Source organism: Prosopis cineraria, unplaced genomic scaffold (assembly GCF_029017545.1).
Source record: "Prosopis cineraria cultivar Desert tree isolate PC_DT_omini unplaced genomic scaffold, ASM2901754v1 PC3, whole genome shotgun sequence".
Taxonomy (NCBI): domain Eukaryota; kingdom Viridiplantae; phylum Streptophyta; class Magnoliopsida; order Fabales; family Fabaceae; genus Prosopis; species Prosopis cineraria.
In genome coordinates this window covers 18,776,935-18,787,840 of record NW_026555334.1, presented here as the reverse complement: position 1 = coordinate 18,787,840, position 10,906 = coordinate 18,776,935, and positions in this window count along the sequence as shown.

The following is a 10,906-nucleotide window of genomic DNA, read 5'->3' as shown; positions in this document are numbered from 1 at the left end:
GCTCAAAATGCTAACCCTAACATCAACTATGATAGTGACCAAGAGTCACTTCTCAAACTCGAGTTGGAGTTTGTTCAACCCAATTCAGAATCATAATCTCTTACACCTACTCCGTCTGTATGGGGAGTCAATGATTATCTCTCCAAGCTCACTAAATCCATATCACACCAATTCTGGGGCGTTGCCTCTTTCCTTGCTCCACCACCAAAATCACCACAGCCTTATTCATATCTCAACTCCTAATCCAGATGAATTGAATGACCAATTGAGTGAACATTCCTATTCAAAGCTATTCGATGAAGATGTTATTTTTGGAATCCGAAGCAATTTTGTGGAGGTATCGGATATCTACATTGTCCTCTATTTTTTTCCTTTCTAAATCTCTAAATATTTTCCAAGATAGTGATTGTTGTGCAACTGGTGAAGTGAAAATCAATTCCTCCATATATGATTCCAGAGTTAACTTTGATTTTTAGGCCTATTAATCTAATATTACTAACTCCAAAAAGAATGAGAGGATTCAGTCCATATAAATATTTTTCCTTTGCTCTTTATAATGTGCATATTTACTAGTGTACAACTTGCATGTTCATTTAGTATTTGAAGTTTAATAATTTGAGTCACTTGAATGGTAGAAACTAAAGTTCCATATGTTCCCTTGTTTGTCATAATTTGCTGAAGAAGATGAGATACATGCAAGAGTGCTATGGATTCCTCTTAATTCAAGTAGTGATGAAGCTGAAGTACATTCAATTTTTTAAAAAAATAAATCTAGATGATAGTATGAAAACCACAAAAAATACATTTTTATTGGCCATTGATGCCATATCTATTCTAAAATCAATAAGTGTCATTTTTCTAATTTTGTTCTGGCTGTTTAAGTTCTTAGAAAATGATCTTATGGTTACATCTTTGACGTTATATCTCTAGGAGATACACAAGAAACTTATAGATGGCTTGCATAGAGGCATAAAAGAAGTCAGTATTTTGGAAATTAATGAAGATTCTAAGATCATTCACCTATGTTTTAGAGCTTTACCCCTATTATACAAACTAGCACCTTTGCCCTCAAACTTCAAATTTTACTCTTTTTCCCCTTTCTCTAAAACTAAGTAATGTTTCCTATTGTGTTTGTTTGTAAATATTTGAAAGCTATAAGGGAGCCAAAATTGGATTTGGAATAGCATATAACATGAAAACTTCCATTCTATGATCTTTATTTGGTTGTCCTTTCCTTGGTGTTAGTTTGAAGGTATAACCTAGCTTCATATTAGTGTATGAATTAATTGTTAAATTTTCTCTATTGATGTGTCATGATGATACTTAAAATTGTTGTTTCTTCTATCATGGTCTATCTTACAATATTCTTGGTATAGATAAAATCATTTCATGTCTAGCATATCGTAAATATGTTGCATTTGCCATTTGTTTGGTGTATTGTTATGTTGGTGTATCATAATATATTATCATTTGACTATTGAAGTCATATTTAAGTATGATTTAATTTTGCATGTGTGTGTTTGTGTTGTTTTACTGTTAAAGTATTAAGTTGATGTTATTTAATTAAATAATATATGTGCATATTTTCAATGTTACAATGTGCCATCCATGTCCCACAGTTCTACACTCTAGCCTTTAAGAGTGTCTATTGGTCACTTGGGCACCACACATTATCAACTACTATGTTAAATATTAATTTTATGTTTAGCTGCTTGCTCTCTTCTACTCTCTACTACTAATCTAATTTGTTGATTATTATGATCAATATTATTTGTTTAGCACTCAAATGGCATGGTTATATGCAATCTCACAAGTTCATGTCCTATCAATGACAATGTTATTGCTACCTTTTTACTTATTTTTTGTCAAACGACATAACACACAGAGGACATAATAGTGTCTACAAACCATGAGCCTAATCTTGAGCTAAACCTCCTAATAGTTTCTATTCTTGTACTGGGGTAAGTATTTTAATTAATGGTTTCAACATTTATTGATAAACTTAATTTTCAATTACTTTTATTTTCCATGGAGGGGAAGCTTTGGCAAGAATTTTAATTGAATTATACAAAAGCACAAATTGATGAAATCACATAATAGTTGATTTAACAAATCACTAAGAATTTGGAAATAAAGCTAGGATTTGATATGAGCAATCACTAAGAATTTGAATTCTTGATGATTATTACAGAGTTGATACAACAAAAATGCAACCTAAGACAGTTAATTATTCTCTAGTTTTAAATTTTATCATATTCTATTCTATCAACTTAAGTGCATAGATTTTGTCTTCAGCTACATTGTTAAGAAGCCTTAAAGTTGGGCTTTTAAAAGATGGGAGTTTATCATTATCCAGACTCTTACAATTCATTTTTGCCCAAAAATCTTAACCATATCTTATGATTATCTTTAAGAGATCCTCTCATAGTCAATATTCATCTTTTATAATACACATTTATACATGATCATTTAAGACACTATTGGTAATTTTTGGCTAATGTTGATGGGATTGATCAATTAAATGTATTAGTGCAATAATGTCAATATTTTGCAGTATTTTCTATCCATGCTGCCAAATTTCTTACTAGGGAAAGTTGACTTGATTTGTTTCAATTGATTAGTAGTGTAAATATGTATAGGCCCAAAGTGGTGGCATGCTTCCTAGACTTGCTTAGCATTTTCCTTTTCTTTCCAAATGTTAGGGAAAACATCAACAGCAACCAGCTGACACTAGGAAAGAGAATGAATCTACTTTCTCAAGTCATTGAATTGTAAGAATTTAATGATGGGGATAAAATTGCTTTTGATGTAAAAAGACTTGTGGTTAATTATTGTGAATTTGAAAGACTCAAGTGTCCCATGTAATAAATCATATTTTATACCAAGCCCTATATGCTACATTAACAGTAGACACTTAGTAGTTGCTTACTGCATATATTAATTATTGAATTGCATAAAAATAAATGAAACTCCAACACTAGGTATTTATATAGTATCGCGTAGACAAATTTTTAAAGGATTAGGTTAAGTATGCTATTAGAGGTGCCTTTAGTATTATTTTTGACTCCTTTGGCCATTTCTTGTGTGTTTGGACTAGAAAGATAGGAATGGCAAATCCCTTTGTCCTTCAGTATATTTTTTGAAATCTTTCTTTATCAATGTCCACACTTTTAAAAAAAAAGCGTCCATACTTTTTTTTTTTAAAAAGGGCGTAGGAATTAATTCCCTTATTGACACCATGATTAGGACATTGTTCACATTTTTGTCTTGAATTAGAGAATTAAAGTTGGTTATACTTGTAATTTAATAATTTACTGGTTCCACTACATACTTTAAGTCTCATGAAAGTGGAGTGGTCAAAGTTAATTTTTTCTATTCAAGATAAAATTAATATTTGAATAATGTTATGGAAAAAATATTCAAGAAAAAGATATGTTTTTATTTTCATATTTGAAATAGAAAAAGAGTTGGGTCGAGTTTAAATATAAATATGGTTGATATGATTGTGTCAAATGTCAGATACTAAGCATGAAATTATGTTCTTTTATAAGTAACAAATTTGAAACTCAAGAAGGGTGCTTCATGTTTGCTAAATTTAATACATAAGATATAGGTTACTAAGCTAGTGTGTCTAAGAAATTTGTGATTGCATACTTGCAACAATGTATGAAAGTGTTAGTAAGTTCTATTTATGTAGGATTAGATTTAGAGATAATAATTGATTTAATTATAGTTTGAATAGTTGTGTTTTTACTTGTCATTTTTAATTGATTTACAATTCTTTATTTTTATGATTATTTTTTTATCTCAAGTGCTTATTTCATACATATGATGGATCAATTAATTTTGCCACAAAATGATTTTTTCTGTTCTTAATTGTTACTATTTTCATGTACTTGGTTTGCAAATGCTATGCTCCTACTCTTATGAATTAGTGAGATTTATATTTGGATTATCTAAAATTTGTTAAATTGGTTTGTTGGCTAAGAATTATGCTATAATGCCCATATTTTCAAAAAGGCAATGGATGCTTTTTATTTATTTATTACTCATGTCATCATATTTGATGTTTTGAAAAAAAAAATAGTTCTCAACAATAGAGTTATTATGTTTGGTTTTATAATTTTTTATACATCAACTTTCCCAACTTCTTTTTATTATTATTATCTTTAATGTTAAGATGAGCTCTACTCTTTCTGCATTGGATTATTGGAACAGATCCTCAATTGGTAATTTTAAAGGTTGTATTGATGATTTGGAAAAACAGTTTAGTTCCTTATAGACTCAGTGTTTAAATCCTCATGGTTTCATTTCTGACAATTCATTTCTCTCATGCAAACATCACCTTGAATTTCTTTATGATTGTCAAAATAGGTTTTGGCAAAAAAAAAAGGGCAAAACTCATATAGAAAGTTGAGGGAGAAAGAAATACTAAATATTTTCATGCCATGGTGTCTAAACGAGCTACGAGGAATTTTATTCAAAGTCTCAAGAATGATGATGATGATAGCTAAATTGACAATCAATAAGAGTTGCATCAATTAATTTGGTCCTACTATTCTGGTCTCTAGTGTGATCCTAATTATCATAGTATTGATGAAATATTAGTTGAAATGAACTTGTTGTAATTGCCTATGATTTCAAATGCCCGGGCTACTCAGCTTATGACTCCCCTTTTTTGATGAAATCAAACAATCAGTTTTCAGCCTACTTGAAGATAGTGCCTTGGGTATTGATGATTTTCATGCACATTTTTCTAAAAATTTTGGTCACTTGTACGTAAGGATACTTATGACTTAGTGCTTCATTTGTAGAACTCTAAATTTCTTCTCAAAAGCCTCAACAAAACTCACATTAATCTCATTCCAAAAGATCTTAATGTGCAAACGATCAAAGACTTAAGACTTGTAAGTCTTTGTAATGTTTCATATAAGATCATATCCAAGATCCTTTGCATTAGATTCAAAGAGATTTTTTATTCTGTAGTGTCTCCTCACTAAAATGCTTTTCTCCCAAAATGACTTATTTTAATAATATCTTGGGGCTGATCTCATGCACCAAATTCACACATCCAATTCTTGAAAGGAAAAAAAGGCTGCTTTGAAAGTCAATTTCTCAAAAACATTTGATTGATTGTCTTGGAGTTTCATTGAAGCTGCCATGATTAAAATGAGATTTCCCAAGAAATGGAACAATGTCATTATGCAATGCCTTACAATAGTCCAATAACAGTTAAGGTTTAATGGTAATCTTTTTGCTCCTATTTTCCCCTATAAGGTTCTTGGACAAGGAGATCCACTTTTGCCTTATTATATATTTTGGTTGCTAATATTCTATCTTGTCTCATTACCCAATCCAAGGCCTCTAGGATGATTAATGGCATCAAAAGTTGTACTAAATCTTCCCCCATTTCTCATTTACTATATGTTGATGATTCGATATTCTTTTTTGAGGTCAACACTTTTTTGAGCGTTAAGGATGTGTTAGGCACTTATTGCAAGTAGTTAGGCAATGCCATTAATCATAGAAAATTTTCTCTCCTTTACAGTCCAAGTGTTCCCCCTAAATTTAAATATGAGAGGGTGGTTTATTTAGGAGTTAATCTTTCAGATGAATTGGGAAAATATCTTGGAACTTAGATAGACTGGATGTTCCCCCTAAATTCTTAGAGAGGCAAAATGCTTTCATAGTCTTCAAGGTTGATTTTAACTAAATTTGTTCTGTTAGCTTCTACCATTTATCTCATCTCATGTGTCAAACTCCCAAAATCTATTTGTTAGGCTATAGATGCTGCTTGCATTGATTTTTTTGTGTGCTATGATGAGAACACTAGGCGTTTGTACTTGAAAAACAAGAATATTCTATTTTTGCCTATTAGTCAAGGCAGCCTAGGTCTTCAACACACATCTTTAGTGAATAAATCCTTGTTAGCCAACTAAGTTTGGAGAGTTATGAATGCTAATGCTAATTTTTTGCTATCTACTACTCTAAAGATCAAATATAGAAATTTAAATTCCACAACCATCATTAAAGGCCTTACAATTCTTCTTGATTGTGGAAAGGAACGTGCTCTTCTATTGACTTGATTACATCCAATTTATAATGGAAAGTGGGTTTTGGCTCAAACATCTCTTTGAATGATTCCTTCTGGTTTAGACCAAATTTTATATCTTCTTTCTCTTCTTTCACCTCTAATCCTACATCACTTCATGTCCAAGATCTAATTCTTCACCATTTTAGTGGTTGGTTTGCTAAACAGTGGAATTCACAATTTATTCAATCTCTTTATGGTCATAGGGTGTCAAATTTAATTCTTAACACTCCTCTTTCTTTCTATCAACAAGAGGATCAATTATGCTAGACTAGTTATAAGGCAAGAGAATATCTTGCTAAGAAAGGTTTTGAAGTGCTTGCTTCCCAACTTAGAAATCCAACTCTATTAAGGAATTTTTCTCATTGGAAATCTCTTTGGCAATTTCACCTCCCTTTAAAACACATTCTATTTGTATGGAAATTACTTCATAAAGCTCTCCTAACTGGTGAAATTCTTAGAGAGCATCACCTTGCTAATACTAATTTGTGTCCTTTTAGTTGTGAATGTGAGGAAACTATTGATCACGTCTTTGCTCATTGTGCACTTGATCAATCCCTTGTGTTCGATGGTTTTGAACATCTAGACTTCAACCTTCCAGGACAGTAGTTTTATCTCTTGGTTAACATTCACTTTCAAGCAACTTTTCAAATATTCTCATTTTGATTTGATTAGGCACATCTTCATTTTAATTGATCAATTGTGACTATTGAGGAAGTCGATCGTCCATCAAGGTTTAGCTCCCAACTCAACTCTTCTATTAAGGAATTTCAAGAGTCAATGTTACTTTATTGACCATATCTGCTATTGGTCTTCTTCTTTGACACTAAGGTTCTCTTCATCAAGTTCACAACTAGTTGCAATTCATCCTATTTTTGTTTCCAAGTTTGATTTATGGACAATATGGCTCTAGAAATTTAAAAAGGATAGAAAGCTTTACTACTTTATTGCAGTCTCCATCAATTCTCAATTTATTAATGGAAAGTTGATGATGAAATAGATTCAAGATGCATCTCAGTTTCCTTTCCTTTGCTTGAGAGCTGCTCTTTGGTGGATAGATTCCTGTTGTGTTCATCATGATCTATTTAATACTGCAATTCAAATTAACAACATTTATAAACCATACTTTTCTCTAATAGCATTCTGTGATAGTAGTTTCGACACCATAGTCTTGGGCATTAATCATTTGCTTCATAAATTTTAGCACTCATTTCCAAGTCGTCTAAGAAGTTTTTTTTTTTGTATTTAGTTTCTCTTCTTGATTATTTTGCAATACTCTAATTTTATGACATTTTCCTATGAATTATATTTGTATTAAATTTTGACTTTATATAAAAAAATATGTTAATTTTCATAATAGAATAATTTTTGTAAACATTTTTTATAGCCACTTTTCAATGACATAAATTTATAACAATAAAAAATTATAATTTTCTAGAACATGATTGATTATTAATTAAAATTATAATACAATTTTACCAAAAAAAAATATAATGTGAATTTTATTATTAAGGAAAATTAATGAATTCTTTTAATTAACAATTTTTTTGTTTTGAAAGTGCTTTTTTGAGTACTTTATTTATGAAGCATTATTTATTTATTTATTGGCATGGGGATGAGTTATATTTTTCAAAACATTAAATTACAAAATAACATGCAATCTTTTTGTTTTTTTGTCAATACTTTTCTTCCATTCACTAAATTATTATGGTTAGATCAAATGCAATAAACCATTATAAGTTCCTACTTAAATGTAATTAGTTAGGTTAGATGCATATAAGTTTACATACAAAATGTCTAAAGATGTTAATGTAACATCCTGAATTTTTTAATCTTAATTTTATAGGTTAATCAAGGGTGAAGTGAAAATTAAAGTAAGATTAGAGATTCGGATGATTAATTGGCATTTTAGCTTGTTCATGTGTTGGATGAACAAATATGGGTGATAGAAGTGTGTTTCGAGTCGAAGCAAGTGCCCGTGGTAAGAATAAATCTCATTGTGCCACGTGCCACGGCTTGTGCTGCATGCACCATGGCACATGGACCAGAAATTCAGTTCATAAGTCATGAATTTTAGAAAATTTCAGAAGAGAGAAATTGAGAAACACACGAAACAGAGAGAGGAAAAGGGTTGAGAAGATAGGTTAAGTCATTTTGGAGCGATGGAAGGTGATTCGAATTGGTAACTTGCTAGGTAAGCTACGTATAACTCTTACTTTCCATTCTACACAAATTTCTCTGAAAATGAGTTATAGAAAAATTGAATAGGTGGAATTTGAGGGGTTTGATTCTTGCTCAATTGTAATAAAAATGTTCTTGAAAGTTAAATTAGAGCTTTATGACTGGTTTAAAGCTGAACGGTAGAGCTTTGAACCTGGAGACTTAATTTTAGGCCTTTAGAGAGAGAAAGTTAGGGCAAAATCTATCTTGAGTGAAATAAAACCGATTGAGGCAATGTAAAGTAGTAATTGGATAGTTATGACTTAGATTGGATAAATGGAAAAGAGTTTATGGATGAATATAGCCCTAAATAGTAAAAATGAGTTTTTGGTCAAAATGGGCCAAATAACTAAAATGTGCCAAATGTGTTCAGATTGGCATATTAGACGAGTGAGTAGAGAAAGGAAGCTTGAGATAAGCTTGTACAATAGTGAAAATTCATGGGTAACCTTTCTAGTGACAGAAGGGTTGAGGTAACCGAATAACTTCTTTTTGTTGACTGTTTATTGTAACTATATGTTAGCATGCTATGTAATGCATGAACTAGTTTTGAATTGAGCATGTTTTGTAGCATTGAGTGATAGTGTGTGTAAAATAACTTTTGATCGAAATGAGTATTGAAATTGTGTTTTATAATGTAAAGTGATACATATATATATATTATGTATAAGAAAAAGTAAATTGTGAAAAGAGAACCTTAAATGGTTTGAGAAAGCATAATCGGAGTGGTAGGAGTTCACTCGAGTATAGGGGATGATAAAGATCATATGGCAAAATTTCCTTAATATCTTGTTAAGGTGTAGTGTTGGAAACAATTTTCCTTAGTACCTTGAAAGGTGCTATGTTAGAGAAAATCTCCTAAGTGCCTATTAAGGTACTGTGTTGGAGATGAAAGATTTTTTAGTATCTTTGTGATACGGGTGGGAGTCAATGACGCCCCATTGTGTGTATTGGGGGAAAATCATAGTCCATATTGTACGTTAGAACATTTTTGGTCAGGTGATTCTACCACTGCAAGTGAGCTCAAGACTGATGAGAGTGTACATTAGTTTGAGATGAGCTTATGGTTTCATGTTGGGGTGATTTGGAGGTTTGGTTGGTAGAGATCATGCTAGTATTTTATGATATGATGAAAAGTAGAAAATGAAATGTGATATGATGTAAATACTACTTTATGAGGTTTTAATGGTATACTATATTTACTTTCATATTGTTGTATGTAGTAGTCAATAGGAATGAGTTATTCTATTACTGAGATTTTTATCTCACCCCTGTGATTACATGTTTATAGGACCGGGAAGTGAGCAGATCAAGGAAAGAGAGTCTGGACCGACTTGAGTTGAGAAGCCGTGTACTCTGAGGTTGTGTAATGAACTGAATTGAAATATTGTATATATAAGTGTATATGAGTTGCTATAGGTTGCATGCATGTATTGAATTGAGTTTTTTGTGAAATCAAACCCGAATTATGTGTATATGTGTCTTTTAAGACAAAGGGGCTTTAATTTGAGTATATTTGGGATGCAATGGTTGTGTGTTGGTGAATCTTAAGTCAAAGGACAAATTATGCGGAAATGAGTAATTTGAGGGCTAAGATTGTATTTTGATTATTATGGGTGAATCTTAAGCCAAAAGATAAAATTATAATGACATGAGTAATTTAGAGGCTAACACTGTATTATAAATAGGATTGCATGTATATGAGTTGAGAAGTAGCCAAGTGGGCTATGTTATGTCAAGAAATAGCATAGTATGTGAAGTTAGTGAATTGTGAAAGTTAGTTGTAGAAGGGTCAAATTTCGATATATGAATATGATTGTGATTAATTATGGTCAATCAGGTATAAATTTAATAATAATAATTAGATATCAAGTTTTTAGCATTATAAATTAAATAACTAATCATGTTAATTTTTAGTATTAATGTATAATAAAAAATTACAAATTTTTATCACATTTTCTAAAATTATAAATTAAAAAGTATAAATAATTAGAGATCAAGTTTTTAGCATTATGAATCAAATTTTATGTTGTTTAAAATATTTATCAAATTTTTTAAATATTTCAAATATATTACATTAATAAAAATTATAAATCATTATAAATCAATGTCCTTTTTAGTAATTGTATATTTAAAAGCACATTTCACTATCATAATTCAAACAACTTTTAGTGCATTAAATTGACTTTTGAAAAAATATATTCAAATACAAATTTCATTATAACAATTAATTTTCATTAAACTGACTTTTGCCAAATAAATTTTTATTAAATAAACTTTTGACAAACTAAAAGCTAAACACACACTTAGTTTGATTGAACATATCATTGAATGTAACGTTTAAAAGTAATTGTAACCTTTTCACTCTTAATGTTAAATAGATTTTTAAGTCCTACAATTTCACTTAAATTTGAATTAGGTCCTTACAGTTTATTTTATTTTAATCAAGCTTTTGTAATTTCATCTATTATATATATGGATTCTTGAATATTAAAATTAATAATGAATTATTAAATTTTACAAAGCAAAAATACTCTTGGAGTTTGTAGAAAATTTAATTTAATATTTTTAGCCAAAATAAAAAAATTTAATTTA